The sequence below is a fragment of the Prinia subflava genome, chromosome 2 (genome assembly GCF_021018805.1).
Source record: "Prinia subflava isolate CZ2003 ecotype Zambia chromosome 2, Cam_Psub_1.2, whole genome shotgun sequence".
Classification (NCBI taxonomy): Eukaryota; Metazoa; Chordata; class Aves; order Passeriformes; family Cisticolidae; genus Prinia; species Prinia subflava.
In genome coordinates, this window is record NC_086248.1 from 29,713,719 (window position 1) to 29,730,589 (window position 16,871).

Sequence of the window (16,871 nt, forward strand, 5' to 3'; positions counted from 1 at the left end):
CAGGTGCCGAGGGGTAGCGCACGGCGACGGCTCTCTCCAGACAGGGAGACAGCCAGGGCGAACAACCTTCCAAGTTCCTAAAAAGTTTCCATACGCAGGGGCTGCCTGACCCCAGAAGCTCCGCGAGCCCGCCGGGCACGGCCGCCCCGTCCTGCCGCACCTGCGGCCCCGGCCGGAGCCCGGGCGCTGCGGGCGCAGCGGGAGCGCGGCCCGGCCCGCAGGTGCCCCGGGACCCCCGCCCGCTCCTTACCTGGGCGGGTCCCGCCCAACTTTCCCACTCCGGGCGAAACTTGCGGCAGACAGCGGACGCACTCTCGACGGCCATCTCCAGTCCAGTCCAGTTCAGCCCGTCCCGTCCCGTTCCGCCCCAGCCCCCCGCCAGCCCGGCCACAGGGGCGGGGAAAGGGGGCGGAGGGAAGCGAGCCCGCCCCGCGGCGGGCATTGTACGCCCCCGGAGCGCCCTTCCCAGCGGTTGAAGCGGCGTAAACCCCTCCTCCCCTCGCCATGTTCTTTGTCTCTCCGGCTTTTCCCGGCCGTTCCCGGTGACGCCGCGGCCGCCCCGGCGGGGCCGGCGGAGCGGAGCGGGGCCGCCCCGGCCGCAGGTGACCGAGCGGCCGCCCCCGCCCGGGCACCGCCCCCCCGCCGGAGGGGATCCCGGCCGCTCCGCCAATCGGCTCGGGGCAGGGGGCGCCTCGGCCAATGAGGCGCCGGGGAGCGCGGAGAGTCCCGCGCGGAGCCAATGGGGCGGCCCGGAGGGCGGGCCCGCCTCCCCCGCGCGGCGCGCGGCGCGGGGCGGCCGGCGGGGGCAGCGCGCGGGGCCGCCCGGGGCGCGCGGGGCTCGGTCCGGGCTGCGCGTCCCTGAGGGCCCCGGCGGCGCGGGGCGGCACGGCCCGGTCTGTCGTGTCCTGTCGTGTCCTGTCGTGTCCTGTCGTGTCCTGTCGTGTCCTGTCGTGTCTTGTCCTGCCTCGCCTGCCTGCCCTCAGACTTGTTCGGAGAGGCGGCAGGGGTGGAAGGGAAAAAGGACTTGAGAAGAAGCCGTATGACGTCCCCGGCTGGGGATCCGGAGAGAGGAGTTGGTGGAGACTAAAAGCCTCCCTTGACTCGTCCTTACGTCCGTTTTGGATTGTAGGGAACACTAAGTCCCTTATATACCCAAGAAGTGAGCAGAAGACATAGTAATGATAACTGAGAGGTGAAAACAGCCACCTTGGGGTCTCACAGTCTTTCCCAAGACTCTCATGGAGTTACCACGATTTGAGATCACCCGAATCTTTTTCTGTTATCTAATATGAATCTCCCCTGTCTCACCTTAAGGCCACTTCCTCCAGTCCTCTCACTATGTTATGCTCATTTTGTGACCCAGAATTATGCACCATTTGGTCCTACACTGTAAATCACAGCTGTGCACCACAAAACTGGATATGTTTATTGTTTATTTTAAAAATACATATTCTTGTTGCTTGGTGCTTGAACTTCTGTCATTATTCCAGTCCTCAAGTTCAGGCAAACCCTTTTTCAGGCTATCCTGATCTTTGTCCTGGCTGTTCCTCCCAGCCACACTATCAAGAAATGTCACTGGTACAGTCCCTAATTTAGTTCATGGATGACCAGTTACACTTTACATAGGTGTGATGCCTGATCCTTCTGGAGCTTATTTCTGTGAAGGAGCAGTTCCACTGTGGCATCTCTTTTTAGCCAACTTTTCCCCATGCTGCAGCGTCTCACCTGTAACAGTGTTCTGTGAAATCATGTACCAAACACTGACTGAGGTCTAGTCATGCTGAATCTCTTGCCTTCTCTTTATTCTGCTCACAGAGGGTTCTGGGTTTGCTTCACAAAATATCTTTGGTAAAGTCCTGTTGCATTTTATCCCACCTTCCACTTGCATCTATTTAATTGTATTCTCCTTACATATTTGCTCTCAATCCTTAGTGACTAATGGCAGCAGACAAGTAGTCTGCAGTTGTTGGTGCAGATTATGAGTGCTGGCAGTAAAAGCTCACTGGTGGGTTCCCCATGTGGGCTAACTCCTGGGAGGAGCATCTGACTCTTGCCCTTTGATGACGATTGCCATGGTAGGAGTCCCGTAGCATAGATACGACAGTGATAGAGGCTAATTCCTGCTTGTATGCCATACGCCATGTCGTGTGAAGACTCATCAATAGTACGATTAGAAAAAATAGATTTGGCTAACTTGGATTTTTCTCCTGTACATGTGTCTTAGGGTGACTAGGTCCTTCTTTCTCAGCCTTTAGTCTTGAGAGATGAATATCAATGTGCAAGCACCCCTCCTGTGCATCTCATAACAGAGGCTTAGATTTTTTTTGCTGCATTTCTGTTTCTCAATTAAGATCTGACCTACTGATCTGATTTGGTACTTTTCTGGTGTCTTCAGATTTTAGCACAGAGGTTCAGGTGTTACTGTTTACAAGGTTTGCATTTCCATCACAGCCTTACCATGCCATTCTGTTACAAATGTCTCATCAAGGATAAACCTGTCCCCCAAACCCCACAGCTCAAGTTGGACAAGGTGTAAGGGATGCTGAAGGACCAATGAAATCTAGTATATTTACTGAAATAGTTACCTAAGGATTAACCCAAATCTCAGCAGAAGAGCAGGGCAAAAATTTTGGAATCACTCATATCCATAGTGCAGAAATCCCTCCTGCAAAAGCCCGGCTTCACAAAATGTGGGTGAAGTAAGACACTGGTCACAGCAGATACATAGTGATTTGCATTGGCTTTATGATCTACCTCTGACTGACCCAGGGTAATTGGCCATGTTCCTCATAAACAGTTTCAAGTGTGAGAAAAACCTTTCCTAATCTGCATTTCCAGGGGAAGAGGGTTGTGTAAGGGTCATATCTCACTACTGCCATGGACTAAGGGCAGGCATGGGCACTGCTGCTTGGCTGACTCTGGTAACCCCAGCAGAGGTGAACTCTCATCAGGCTTTAACACCAAGATGAAACAATCAGAAGGCTGGGTTAGCCCAACCTTGCTGGCCTGTAAAGACCTGAACATTACTGGTTTACACTTAAAGTATATTGGTAAACATACAAAATTCAGTCATATATTTAGGATGTGCAGGCCTATATTTATTACCTTTTTTCACTCACGGTTTATTATTATAATATCTGTGAGTGAAAGCTATTAGACTGCCAAATGAAGTGTTCTTTGAGTTAGAAAAAAATTGTGTCTACTTTTTAGGGGCATGTCTCCTACAAACATGGTAAGTCAATGGTGCTCTTGTAGTGATTAATGCAGAAGCCATTCAGAGTTCTTGGGGTGGAGGTTTTTTAATTACCAAGATAACCACCTCATCAAATCCATTGCTCAAGGACAAAACAACTGTGTTTTACTCTCTTTCACTGCTGTAGTGAGATGAAAAAGTGGTGATGTATTCTCCCCAGAGGTCATCATAGATACAATAAGGTTGAAGATCTAATATATACACACAGACTGGTGGACAAAGCCTGGAGTTTATTGTACTGTAATAGAAAGTGAACAGAAGGGAAGGAGTAGATTAAACAAGGCGTTCAGAAGGAAGAGGTACCTACCCTACATGGCATCTCAACTGCAGTGGAGCTGCTGGCTGGAAGGCTGGAAGGAAGAAAAAGCAAAGTAATTTAATTTTTTAATGAAGGACAAACACACTGCAACATTAAGGACAAAACAAGTAATATCTTCTTGCCTCTTCTGGTCCAAACTCAAAAAATGTGCCTCAGATCCCTTTTGAGCCAATACTCATGGTCTCACATATTATTTCCACCAGAAAAGCAAGTCAAGGGTAGAGTTGGGAGCAGCAGTGACAAAGTTCTGCTTTCTTAAGGAAGAACATACCTTTTTCAATATTTGTTCAGTACTCCTAGCATTCTTCCAGTCTATTTTCTATCAAAAAGACTGATTCCTCATGTTTCCCTCAGTCAGCATACTTGCAGCTCTGACCACTTGTCTCTTATCTGGCTTTTTCCAGTCACAAACAAGCAACACATTCTGGCTGATGTTCTGTTTCTGTGTAGCATGGCCTATATAATCTGAGGGTTTGGGTGAAATTAATATTACACCATTTTTCTTACTCTAAAAGTGTTTGTACTAAAAAAGTGACAAAGCTAGGCACCCCTCCAAGCAACATATTTCAGCAGTACAAAATTATTGTCTGCATAGTCCAACTTTCAGAACAGCTCTTGGTTTTACAATGTCTAGCACAAGAGGATCTGATATGGGTTGGCTGATAGATACAACCATAATGAATCTGCCTAATGAATAATACTACGATTGGGCAGTTCTGCCACTTCATTTCTGACTGAAACAACAATTCAGAAAAATACACTGTTCCAAAATTCATTTTCTTCTTCATTGTAATGATGTTTTTTTCATCTGCAGGAGATGTAATGTGAATATATAACACTTGGACCAGAGAGGTTACATCTTTGCCCTTCACTATTGTCTTCAGTGCTGGAACACAGCAATGGGTTTCTTTGAAAGCACAGCAGACAGCTTTTTAAAGTGGCCTCTCTGGTAAAGACGACAGCAGCAGATGTCCAATTCAGTACTTCTATTATGCACTTGGTGAGATACAATTAGGGAGAGGTATGTAGTCTTTAACCTTCAAAAGACATGATCAGAATAACTGGAATATTGACTTGCATCTGAATTTCAAAATAAAATTAACACAGATTAGAAAATATTCAGAAAATAATATTTTACAATTTAAACAAAAGTGATTTTTAGACTTCAGACTTTGGACTATAGGTCTCATCTATAAAGAAATATTAATCTGGACTGATAGGGTTCAATTTAATGCCTCACAGAGATGTATGCAATATGTATCCCTCCTGTTACCAGTAACTCTCTGCTCTCTCCATAGTTGTTAATACCACAGTTTACCTCCAGATAGCATAGTAGGAGAAGTATATGCTAACAAAAAATACCTGAGTTCCCTAAGAAAATTACTAGATAGGATGTATTGACCATGACAGCATAGTTTCTGGTGAGCTTCATGGGAAATGCAATAGTTAATTACAGAGAAATGCTGTGGCTGAAAAACATAAAATGAAATACAATAAAATACAATAAAATGAAATACCATAGCCAGTTTTCAAAAGATGCAGAAGCTCTGTTTTTGAGCCTTGTTACCAAACCATTTGCAACTTACATTTGAAACACTAAAGAGTAATGAGCAAGTCAATGTACAGATATGTGCCGTAGAGCTTCAATGCATGTGTTTGCTTCACAGTAGGTGGTGTCACAGCTCTTCTTTTACTCTAACATAGTAGCTGTGGAAGAGGGTAGGGATTTTTCCACTAGCTGTTTTGAATTGTGTTCTGCTATTGTCTGATAGCATCATTAGCTGAAACCTTAGCCATGAAGTCAAAGTGTAGCCAGGCATGAGAAAAATCTTTAGAACTGAAGGCCAACAATAAGGGCAACGTGACTTTGAATCGTTGTTTAAAGAACGAAGGGCCTGGTTTTGCCCTTCTGGTATCAAAGGAATTTTCTCCTTAAGCTATCTTGCTAAAGACAACAGAACTATTTACTTAGTGCCAATTGATATTAGCAAAAAGCAAAAAAAAATCTAGTAGTAAGAGGCAAAGAATTGCAATTACAAATATTTCTAACAATTGTCTTTGGAGACAAAGCAGTCCTCCTGGTACAAGATATTACATAATTATTTAAATTTAAAGCAATTTATATTTGTAATACTGTAAGAGAACAGTAAATGTCCATAGCTCTTCACATCTTCCACCAGGAATAGCCCAGAAAATATGAAATGTATCATTCCCTTACAAATTAAAATTTGGACTAGAGGTGAATACAGAAACAAGAGAGGGGAGAACATGAAATATTGTATTGCAGGAACTATGATTTACTCTTTTTTTTTTGACAGTTCTGTGGTGGTGAATGTGTGTAACACGAACAGATGCACTGTGCATGAGCTTGTAAGCATCAGGGCCCTATGTACATTGGGGAGATGCCATCAAACAGCATGAACTAACAATTTTGGTTTGCAAAACAAGCTGCTACTATCATATGAGTTTTGTAAGGCTCCTCTTTTCTAGCTGAATGTGTGGGACAAGAAAACAAAGTAATTAGTCCATATCCTTTGCCTTTTTTTTTGAGATCATTTTTCTCATTGGCTAGAAGTCTTTTTTTTTGTCAAAAGATATTTTCAAGCTTCAGGTTTTCTGTGCTGTTCACTAAATCATTTGTACAGTAACTACAGTATAAGAAGCAGACAGATAATGCCACAATATTTTATCACATTGTTACTTTGGCAATATTAAATCATCAAACATGTCACTCATGATAGTATTATTTTCTATAGTAAATTACCAGGAAAAGTAAACATCAGCATTTTTCTTAAAGTGTAGCCGGTGGAGTGTAGTTAAAAATTGTATCATGCAGGGAAAAAGAATTATAGAGCACAACTGTGATTCTAACATTAAAATGAATGCTTGATTTTATGGCTTTCTTTTAATGTAGCTTTTAAGTTACTTCAAAAATTGGAGGAGGAAACCCCCAAAACGTCATGACATTGGCACACTGGGGCTGAAATGTTTAGGCTCCCCATAGAAATCACACCTGCTTGAAGCAGCATTTGTTTGGTTTTAGCAGTAGCTTATTCTTTGTAGGAAGAACAGCACAAGAAGAGGTCTGCTCGGTGGGATTCAGCAGTAGTGGCAAACACAGAGGATTCAGGGAGCTTGGCTATCACTCCAGAACCTGCCACACTGTTTTCATGTGACAGCTCTTCCATCTGCTCCTCTCAAGGGTGATCCATTGATCAACAGTGCTTCCCTAATCACCTGTCCATGCCAACTGCCCCAAATCTGCCTCATTCCTTCAATTTATTTTCATTTTGTAAAGTTCTCGGAGATCTGCTAATGCAAAAGGATGCTGGAAGAGGCAGGTGCTTTTCCCAAACACTGCCTGTGAAACAGATTGGAACAAAGGAAGAATGAACTAGAAATAGGGCCAAATCTGCCTGATCAAGTGACGAGCACCAAGAACAAGTGAAACCACAGATAGGAGATCATATCCTCCCATTACACCAGAAGAACAGGTCACAAACCTGTTTTTCAGGTCTTGGTAGTTGCAATAGTGGAGATGCTGAATTTCTGTGTGTCCTTCAGCTGTCTGCGACAGCAAATAGATTTTGTGGGTGATTGCATGTTTTCAAGCTAATCAGGAAAGTTCTGGAGACACGCTCTTGCTTTCCTGCAGAGATGCTTTTTAATTTTGTCCTGGTACCTGATGGCTCTCAAACACTAAAGGGCCTAGAGATCCACTGGAAGAGGCAAGGTTGTGTGTCTGTGCTGAGAGAAAGGATACAACTGGTGTTAGGTGAAAGAGCCTTTCACATCAGCTGTGTGTCTGTCCAGGCCTGCTCATCCCACCTTCATCTTTGCATCCCTTGCCCCCACATCCCACCATGCTTCTGCATCCTGCCCTCATCTCTGCATCCCACCTTTGTCTCTACATCCCACTCTTGTCTCTGGATCCCGCCCTCATTCTCAGCCACTCAACTTTTCATTTTGCTGGACATTTCACCTGGAACAGCTCTAGAATGATGTGCTTGACTCTCATCGTTGCCATAATTGTTTCATAGCAGGTTTCAAAAGTGCACTAAATTGACAGCACTGTTGTGCTGGAATAGCTGGAAAATTTCTGTATTAAAGGCATATAGCACTGTCTTAGTTTACACTCCCATCTCCTAGAAGCCAGTTTTTTTAAAACACACAACTGAAAAACTGAAGTCTAGTAACATCATAGTACATATAATTAGAATAAATTCTGCATTTTTTTCCATCAGCTGAATGGTTTAATACATGTTTTTATTCAGCAAGCTTGCAAATGAGCTGCTGTAGCAGTAACTTGATGGCAAGCTCTGACCACCAGACAGAACTTTTTATAGCAGGTCATTGCTGTCTTCAGTGTTTGAGACAAATACTGGATTCATTGGGAGATCTTTCAGCAGAAGGATAATATGTTGAAAAGCAGCTCTGTCAAAGTGACTTTGCTGCTAAACATTTTGTAGTAGTCACAGAATCTGAAATCTGATTTATTAATTAAATCCTATCAGCACATGCTCTAAAGAAACCAGCATGGGTGAACTATGCCCTTTTAAGTGAGATTAAAGGACATGACAAAAGTTTGTAATAGTATGCCTCAGCCCACATTTCCTGTAGAGGATATAACTTGTTATTTTTCAAAATATGCTGAATATATTTTCTCTATATCTTGGTTTATTCTGACCCATGGGAGCAATCATAAAACTGAAGCATGCAAAAACTAAGTGAAAAAAAACCCCCACTGGATTACACAGGAGGAGCTGGCATATCCTGACTGTATTATTCTCCTATAAAGCAACAGAAAGGTATTTGGCCAGATTTTCTCCAAAAGGGACAAAAACTTTGAAAGATTTTTGCTTAAACATTTATTGAGTAATTTTTCAACTAAAGTTATCGAGCTAAATGACACATTGAGAGAAACAGAGCATGTCTTAACATGAACAAAGAAATAAAGAAAACCCAATAAATAAATGTAGCTGACAGTATCATCGTATGACATTTCTGTGGGATTGTGGTAAATAGTGCCTGGTCCCACAGCATGGGACAAACATCTTGCAGTTTGCTCTGTGTTGGGTAATTACAATGCACTGAGCCTGCATATTCAAATTTGTCCTTGATAGGAAAACAATTCCCTGAGCCCAGCAGGTTACTCTGTAACCGGACATGGGCAGCTCAGTGCCAGTCTCCCCCAGGCCCCAGGCACACCTCTCCCGTCTTTCACATTTTTTTGCTGCTGTTCTCTTTTTCACCAGTCTCTGCTTCTTCCTGTAACCTGGGGTGGTTAATGTGCAGTGCTGCTTCTCCACTGGCAGACTTCTAGGCTTTGAATTTCATTTGAATTCTTCAAGTGCTGGTAGCAAGACACATGGATAGTGGTGGGCTAGTGCTGTGTGAGGAAGGCAAAGTGTTGGCCAAAGCTGCTTTTTCTCTGTGCTGATCTGCACCTCTCTAAACTCCCAGAGAGACACCCTCCAGTGTGGAGCAGGCTGGAGTCTGGAGGGATCTCTGCTCTGCTGTGACTCCCCTGGGAGGGCAGAACCTTTCCTGAGTGCCATGTTCTCCCAGGGCTCTCAGGAACCCTGTGCCCACCACAACCCCACCGTGCCCCCCTTCATCCCAGAATGTCACCGTGCCTTTTCTGTTTCACAGACACAGGGACAGTCCTTAACCCCCGGCCAAGGTGACAGCAGATTGGAAAGCACTGCATGCAGAACAGCAACCCAGAGACAGTTGAATAAGTCCTGAACTTCTCATTTTGGCAGTAACATGTAATAAAATCAGCAGTTTAGTAGTGCTGTAGTTTACTGGATGTTACTGTGGCACCAAGGTACTGCCTAGCTTGACTTTCACCCAGCCTGTGTAGTTACTATTGGAGGGAGACTTGTGGGCAGCCCAGTGCCACCTTTCCTCTGCTAGAGAGCATTTTCTAGGCTTCTCTTACACCTTTTTCTGACCCTTTTCTGCCATGCGAGAAAAAAAAATCCAGGAGCCTTTTTCTGAGTACTCCTTTCTTATGTCAAGGCACTGGCTGGGAGCAGATGCCTTTTGTTTCACCACCCCTGGTGTTCCAAGTGTGCACCTACTTCACACAGGCTGAGTAGTGTGGGACTTTGGGCTCTGGCATCACTTGCTAAGCCTCCTGATGGCAGGAAGCCCACCTCCGTGCTGCACCACCACCATGGTGCCATGGGAGCCGTGACCCAGCTGCTACTCACTTGCTCCCCCATGGGAGGCACAGGCCTCGTTTTCCTGCTCTTTGTTTCCTGTGGAACAGGTGTCCTATATCCAGAAAGGCTCGTTGCAGTTGTTCACCACAGTTGTGTTTGTTTTACTTCAGCTGCCCCTGTTTCTGATCATGTCTGACTTTGGCTAAGAGGGTGTTATCAAAAGTTGGTTTGAAGGTCACCCCCTTGGGCACTGAATCAGAGGCAGAGGCTGCTGCCGTGTACAGAGAGTCCATTTGCATCCTTCTTCAAGCATCCTCACCACAGTCCCCCTTCAGAAACCACAGAAATACTGCAGAGCAGTTGAATAGCTCCTGGCATTAAACATGAACATGCTTGGTATGACATTCTGCCAAGGGTGGATTGGGATTTCATACAACAACTCACCGCAGGTACTTACACACTCTGTTGGACATGAATGCTTGGCTAGACAATACGTTTTGCCTTGGAGGAACCGGCACAAAGCACCGATGCACCAGCACCTGTGGGAGCAGATGGCTTGCCTATTTTCCTCCAGACATTAAGGCTCCAAATCCACAGCACATCTCTTTCTCAGATTCACAGAAAACTGCAGAGGAACTGTCTCCTGTCAAATTTCTTCTCCTGCCTGGTGGGACCAGCTCCAAATGCAGCTATTCAGATTGCATTATTCATTTCTGAAAACTTATGCTCTAGAGTTTAAAACTAAAGGCTGAAAGTGGTGGGGAAAACTCAAGCAAACCACAACATGTGTGACTAAAAGTGAGATGGTAATCAGTGGTCCTTGAGGCCTAAACCCTTGTCTTGGTGAATCACCAGAGACTTGAATACAGACACCATCAGTGGGCAGCAAGGCAACAGGATGTGTATGGGTGGTCCAGCAGCACCAGATCTGGGGAGAACTGCAACACCAGAAGTTTCCTTGATCTTCTGAAATCCAAGACAGTCTGTCACACATTATCATACAGAAAGTATGCTGAGTGACCATTTCCAGCTCCAACAGCAATTTTCTCTGACCTTCTGACAACTACCTGCTGTATCACCTCCCTAGCTCAAAAAAAAATAGAGAATAGTTCTCCAACTCAGTAGACAGCTCAGGTTTAAATTTAGTTGCTACTTTTAGAAAATACCTCAGGATTCTTGGACAGGCAGCTTTGTGCAAGCACTTCTGGCTATCACTGTTGTCTCCTTAGGGATGAGAAAAGGCTGTACTAAATAGGATAAGAATAGCAACAGAGGACTGATACTGCTCTTGTATGCAGGATGGGTGAGATGAATGTCATCTTCCTCTTACTTGCCTTCATAAATCATCTCCCTTTCTCTTTTTTTTCCTTAGGAGTGTTGATTTTCACCTTAAATGAAATGGGTGAGGTGTCATCAGGGAAGTCCAGCTATTAAAACAAGCTGGTAAGAATTGTCATTATTTCCTGACAACCGAAAGTACTTGAATTTTATGCATAACAAAAGCTTTGGTCCACAATGGCAAGAAAATTACTTATATTCTATACATTTGTTTATGTGGCATTAGGTAATTCTGCTTTCAAGAAGCACTTTCCTGTACATATAAATACACAGAATTCCTAGAGAAGAACATCTAAAGGGAAATATAATTTTACCTTAATAAATAGGTAAGATAAATTTGCCATTTAGCGGATCCTTGCCGAGCCATGCAGGAACACTGTGGGTGTTTGGAATTCACTCCTATTGTCCCCAGGCTGAATTGCTTTGAAAAAGGTCACATGAGGAGGAAAGGAAGTTTTGACTTTCACATGCCTGTTATTGCTAAGGAAACCACTTCCTTGGTATTCACATATTCAGCATGTCTCCAGTTTTGGTGCTCTGACAAATGACATCGTGCTGCTGCATCAAGTAACAAAGAAGGGTGGAGAAGACTAGTAGACAACTTGATGTGTTTGAAACACCAGTACAGCTTTTGTAGGACTGTCAAGACTTCAAGAGAGTAAACAGGGTCCTTTGTTAGCTGCAGATGAGATACCTGGAGTTTAGGAATGGAAAAGAAGTCCCGGCCTACACCTCAGCAAGCTCTGGTGTAGTTTGGAAGTTTCCTGGGTTGTAGCAATGGCAATATTCTTACACCTCTGTGGATACCCAGACACAAATTTTCTCACACAAATATACCTGTGTTATTCTCTGTGTAGAATTTATTTCAGCTTTCAAGTACGTGCCTTTTCTTTGGCATCTGGATATCAGGAACCGAGTATCCTTGGTATGTGGTGATTTCAAAAGTACTTGGATTTCAACTTTGGGTATGTAGGACTTTTCCCATCTTTCTGACTTCTTACTCAAGAAATTAGAATGAGTGACAAGCTACCCCTGGTAAGGACTGAAAATCTCTACATTTTGGGGGTTTTTGTAAAGAGGACTGAAGCAAAATTTCTTTGAATTTTTTGTGCAAATCTCAATCTGACATAAGGAAAATGTATCATAATTAGGCTTATTTCTACTCAGAGGAAAAAAGTTTAGTATGCCTCAGGATACAAGTGAGCTTCACTGTAAATATACAATAGTTACTGACATTACTGGCACCAAGTGTGAGACATGCACAAATCACAGGTACTGAACAGCTAAAGCCCTGCTCAATTTACTGAGAGGCTACTGAGCTTTTGTTATGTCAAGATCTATTTGTCTAAATGTTATCTGTAAAGACAACATAATGTAGTGAACTGAGCCTGGGACTCAGGAAGCAAGAAATCAATATTCTAATCTTGGCCCTACCTCAGATGCATTTGGTAGCTCCAGAGGAGTTGCTTAATCACCCTGCATGCTTGCCAGAGATAAAACAGTTCAAATATAATAAACTCCACTGAATTGCTGTGCAGATCACTTCACAGCTTCTGTATACTTCTTTGAAGAACTGAATTGTTATATAAATATTACTATTACATGCAGGACTTCTGGAGGTTTGTCTCCGGGAAAATACCAAGTGTCTTTGGATTTGAAAATGCAGGTCTGTTTTCTAGCAGATGCCCTTGCCCCATAGAAGCTTGAAGCACAGCCTGGTGGCAGCCCAGAAGGTACAGTGGCATCTGGCATGATGCCATCTTTCCCCCCCTCCCTTTCCAGATGTTTTCTCCCTGAGAGCCTCCTCATTTTCATTCTGACCATGGCTGGAGTAGACCACACCTCAACAGAACTTATTTGTTTAATGCAGGAATAACAGAGAGAAGGACCTGTGGCCTCTTTATTTAGGCATTAAGACTAGAAAATAGTTGTGATTTCTCCTGGGTTAAAATACTTGAAAACCTGCAACTCATTTCCCCAATATAGTAATTTCTGAGTGATCATCCTACGAGAGGCTTAGCTGCGCTGTAGTTGTGTCTGAGGATCTCAGAATGGTTAGCTGAGGTGAAATAAAAGTAAAGTGACAACAACCTTCTTCAGCTTTTAAGACATAAAACCAACAAAACAAATAAAGAAATTAACCAATCAAGGACACCACAGATTACCTTCTATAATGTAGGAATGAAGAGATTTACTGGCTGTAGCTCTCTTCCATGCAGAAAATGAGCTCCTCCTACAGAGTACAAGAGCACCCATATCCTAGCAAATTGTGCACTTTTCCAGCCCAGAAGAACAGTGGTTTATGAATTGTTCTTGAAACTATGAGTTTTTTAAATTTTGAAATTCCTAAGCAAAAGCAAGTGCTAAAACAATTGGGTCTACACTTGCTGGTATGTGTATTTGTTTTACAGCCATTAGTACTTGCAGAAGGGGGTTGAGCACCTCTAACAGCCCAAGGTTTTGTGTCCTGTCACAGTCAGCCCTCATGACACTGTTAAAATACACAGGCTGTGGCTGGCAGGTGGTAGTTATGCCCGAACCTAGGCAAGGTTTTGTTCCAGAAAAAGCTGGCAATATTTGCAATATTCAGTGGTGAGGCGGCGGGGAAGGCAGTGCATGGGGCGATGCGCTCACGGCAGCTGGGGTTGCTAAGCACACAGCCTGCTATGCCGCTAAGCAGGCAGCACCCGGCACAGCCATTAAGTCTGGAAGAGGCTGAGTATTTAATAAGCTGCATGCTACCATGCATTTACATAGCTTAAGTTGTAGTAAAGCCCTAGCAGGAAAGGGTCAAAAGTGCAGGGCTGGAGGGCTAAAGCCCACGCAGACTGCATCATAACCCATCCTGTCCTCAGCAGAAAAGGACTTAGAGAGGAACCACAAGAAAACAGCCTCATTCCAACCAAGGGGAACTTTAAAGGCCAAAAGGCAAGAATTAAAAAAATGTAAATTTAAAAAATAATTGAAATTATAGCACATGTGACCAGGTCTGGCAAAACTCAATTACACAGAGGTTGCAGGGTATCCACAAGCCCCCAATAAACCAAGCGTAAGGAGTGCAGTGGGAAGGAAAATGAGATTCCCGTCCTTTGTGGTTTGCACGTCTAAAACAAAATGACTCTTTGCTCACTCTGTGTGCTCTTAAGGTTCTTTCATGTGAATCATTTGACACTTATTTCCCAGTATGCATATTTAACCATATCCCTGGGCATCATCTTTACCCTGAAACTGTCAGAGACCAGAGTCCTGTTTCAGGCAGTGACTCCCCACAGCAGGCTCTCTGCCCTCTCTATTCTCTCGCTCATTAGCAAAGGCTGTTTCAATACAGAGGACTGACTTCGGACAGGAGAGCCCACGTCTGATTTCACTTCCTGCAGCATAATCACAGACTTCAGTGACTGTGCTTTTTGCTTTTCATTTATACTGACGTAACTGAGATTGAAATCTGTCCCACAGCAAATATTTATCAGAGCATATCAAGGGAAAAGCAGACCAGAAGAGAAACAAGCACAACAGCGAGTGCCATTAAACTTTGCCAAGCTAGATTTCAAAGTCAATGAAAACCACCCCGGAGACAAAGAACTAAAATGTAGGACAAAGTAGAGCATTGAAAAAAATGTTTCCAAACACTGGTGTCCTACAGGACAGGTTTTGATTACTTGTAACTTGCAAAGGTTATGAAGCAAAACCTACATAGAACTAACAATATGTGAACAAAGTCAGTGGTCACCACCCTGGGGCTTTTGTTAACATCTTTGATACGTAGACCCATCACAGCTATCTGTGCATGTCAGGGACACTTTCTACAGAGTACTAAGAAAGCAACAGGACAACATCCACAACTGGCTTTCTAAATGATATAAAATAACAGGTTGCCCCACTTTAATTAGATAATTAAAACTGTTTCTGCTTTGCTAGATGCCAAGGACACCCAGTTTCTTGGCAACAGACCTCTAATTTTCTTTCTTTGATATCCAGGTCACAGCCATTTGGATTAGAGGCTCATTTCTAGCAGCAGTGCACAGCAGGGGCACACAGCTTCCTGTCCTGCTGTTGGTATCCCCCCTAAGTTCAGCACCTTGCAACTACATTTATAAAAGCTGTTAAATGTTACAGCCCTTAGAAAGGGTAGTTTCTTAATATTCACAAAGGTCAGGTGACATGTAAGCGTATTAAAAAATTAGGCAGTCCTGTGCAACACCAGCAACCTCTAACATCATCTGCAACAGTCTCACCCTGTTCTAGCTAAAGAACATGACTGAAAAGGCTAAAGCAAGAGAGGAAACTCTTCCATCTCCAGGTCTCAAGCTTCCACATCCCTGACCTACCATTCCCCCTTACGAGGAACACTGTCCTGTAAGAGGTCTATCTGCTATCCAGATCAGGTGAGGAAATCACATACCTTTACTGAGTGTGGGCCAGCTACTTGGAAGAAAAGCAGACAGCCCTGAATGCCTGGACCACTGCTTTGCCTGAGCTAATATCATTTGAACTGTGGAGCAAACAAACTACAGCCTGAAGATTATCAAATGCCATCAACTCATATGGCACAGGCATATATATATATATATATATATATATATATATATATGTATGTATGTATGTGTATATATATATATATTCCCAGCCCCACATGAATTGGAAAGGTATAACTGATGCCTGAACATTTTTAAGCTTTTTCACATACTTGTAGCTTTGTAGCTTTAAAATTTACAGTTGTATGGTTTCTAATACTTTTCTTGCCATTTCTCACATTTTAGAATAAGCTAACTCCTTCTAGCACATTCTTGAAATTCTGTTTAGTCTAATTCTTAGGAAGAGAATTTCTGACAAGAATATCTGGTTCTCCAGCAGCACTTAAGAAACATAAGAAATAGGGCAAGGAAGCCTCTGGACCAACTCCAAGGGGTTGACCCAAGGCTGTGTTACTGGAGCAACTCATCTCCTAACGGATGTACCTGCTAGATAAACTAATTAATTAACCTTATAAAAATTGTAGAAATCCTTTATCACATGTGCAGGTAGCTTTCATTGAAGATCTGCTTTTTATCAGTTGCAAGTTTTTGTCTTTTGATTTTAGGCAACATAACAGCCCATGCATATTTTTGAAAACAAGACAGTTTTTATAGGAAAGGAATATAAAGCATGGGACGAAGGGGTGGGTTAGACAGAAGAAATCATACAGAGCAGATGGCAGTCACAGTGCTTAATGCACTGTTGGAAGGTGCCCAGCGACTCGAGTTATGAGTGACAGAAGAACTTATAGAGGATAATGACTTTGTCAAGAGCCAGCAATTGATTACGTCATATTCCTGAGAACAGCTTTGGTGAATTAACCACAGTAGCCCCTCACTATTCCTTCTGACACCCCTGAGAGCCTGTGTGCAGTGCTGCTGAGGTTCCTGGTGCCTTTTGGGTCGATGTGAACTTTTTCAAAGCTAACCCAAAGCCAACTGGTGGAGTTAACATAGCGTCAAATCCTCACCAATCAACCACCCAGCAGCAGGTGTGCCACCTTATGCTTGCTGCTACACTCACCATCACTTGGGTTTTGGTCAGCTTGGAGTGTGACCACAACAAAAATGTTAACACACAAACAGCTTTACAAAGAAGGTACACCAGGTGTTATGGCAGTACTGAGTAAACACTTCTCCCTCCAGCTATTCAAGCAAAGGGAAAGTTATGAGGAGCGTGCCTTCTATGCACTCCTTCATCTGACAAAGCCAGCATATATGACAAGATATTTGTATCCTTGTGTACAGCCTACATCCATGCATCCCCATTTAGCTCT

The 16,871-nt window shown here is 43.6% G+C and overlaps 1 protein-coding gene and 1 long non-coding RNA gene across 3 annotated transcripts in view; one reads left to right on the plus strand and one right to left on the minus strand.

Moving 5' to 3' along the window:
- OGFRL1 (opioid growth factor receptor like 1) overlaps positions 1-646 on the minus strand; it is an 89,942-nt gene extending 89,296 nt beyond the window's left edge. For both annotated transcript variants that reach the window (XM_063389457.1, XM_063389455.1), the window contains exon 1: positions 251-646. The gene's annotated coding sequence lies outside the window, so the exon portion shown is untranslated. The remainder of the gene's footprint in view (positions 1-250) is intronic.
- The window catches only part of LOC134546589 (uncharacterized), a 34,360-nt gene that overhangs the window by 1,422 nt on the left and 16,067 nt on the right, over positions 1-16,871 (plus strand). Inside the window, exon 2 of the long non-coding RNA XR_010079207.1 lies at positions 11,115-11,185. This is a non-coding gene — a long non-coding RNA (uncharacterized LOC134546589). The remainder of the gene's footprint in view (positions 1-11,114; positions 11,186-16,871) is intronic.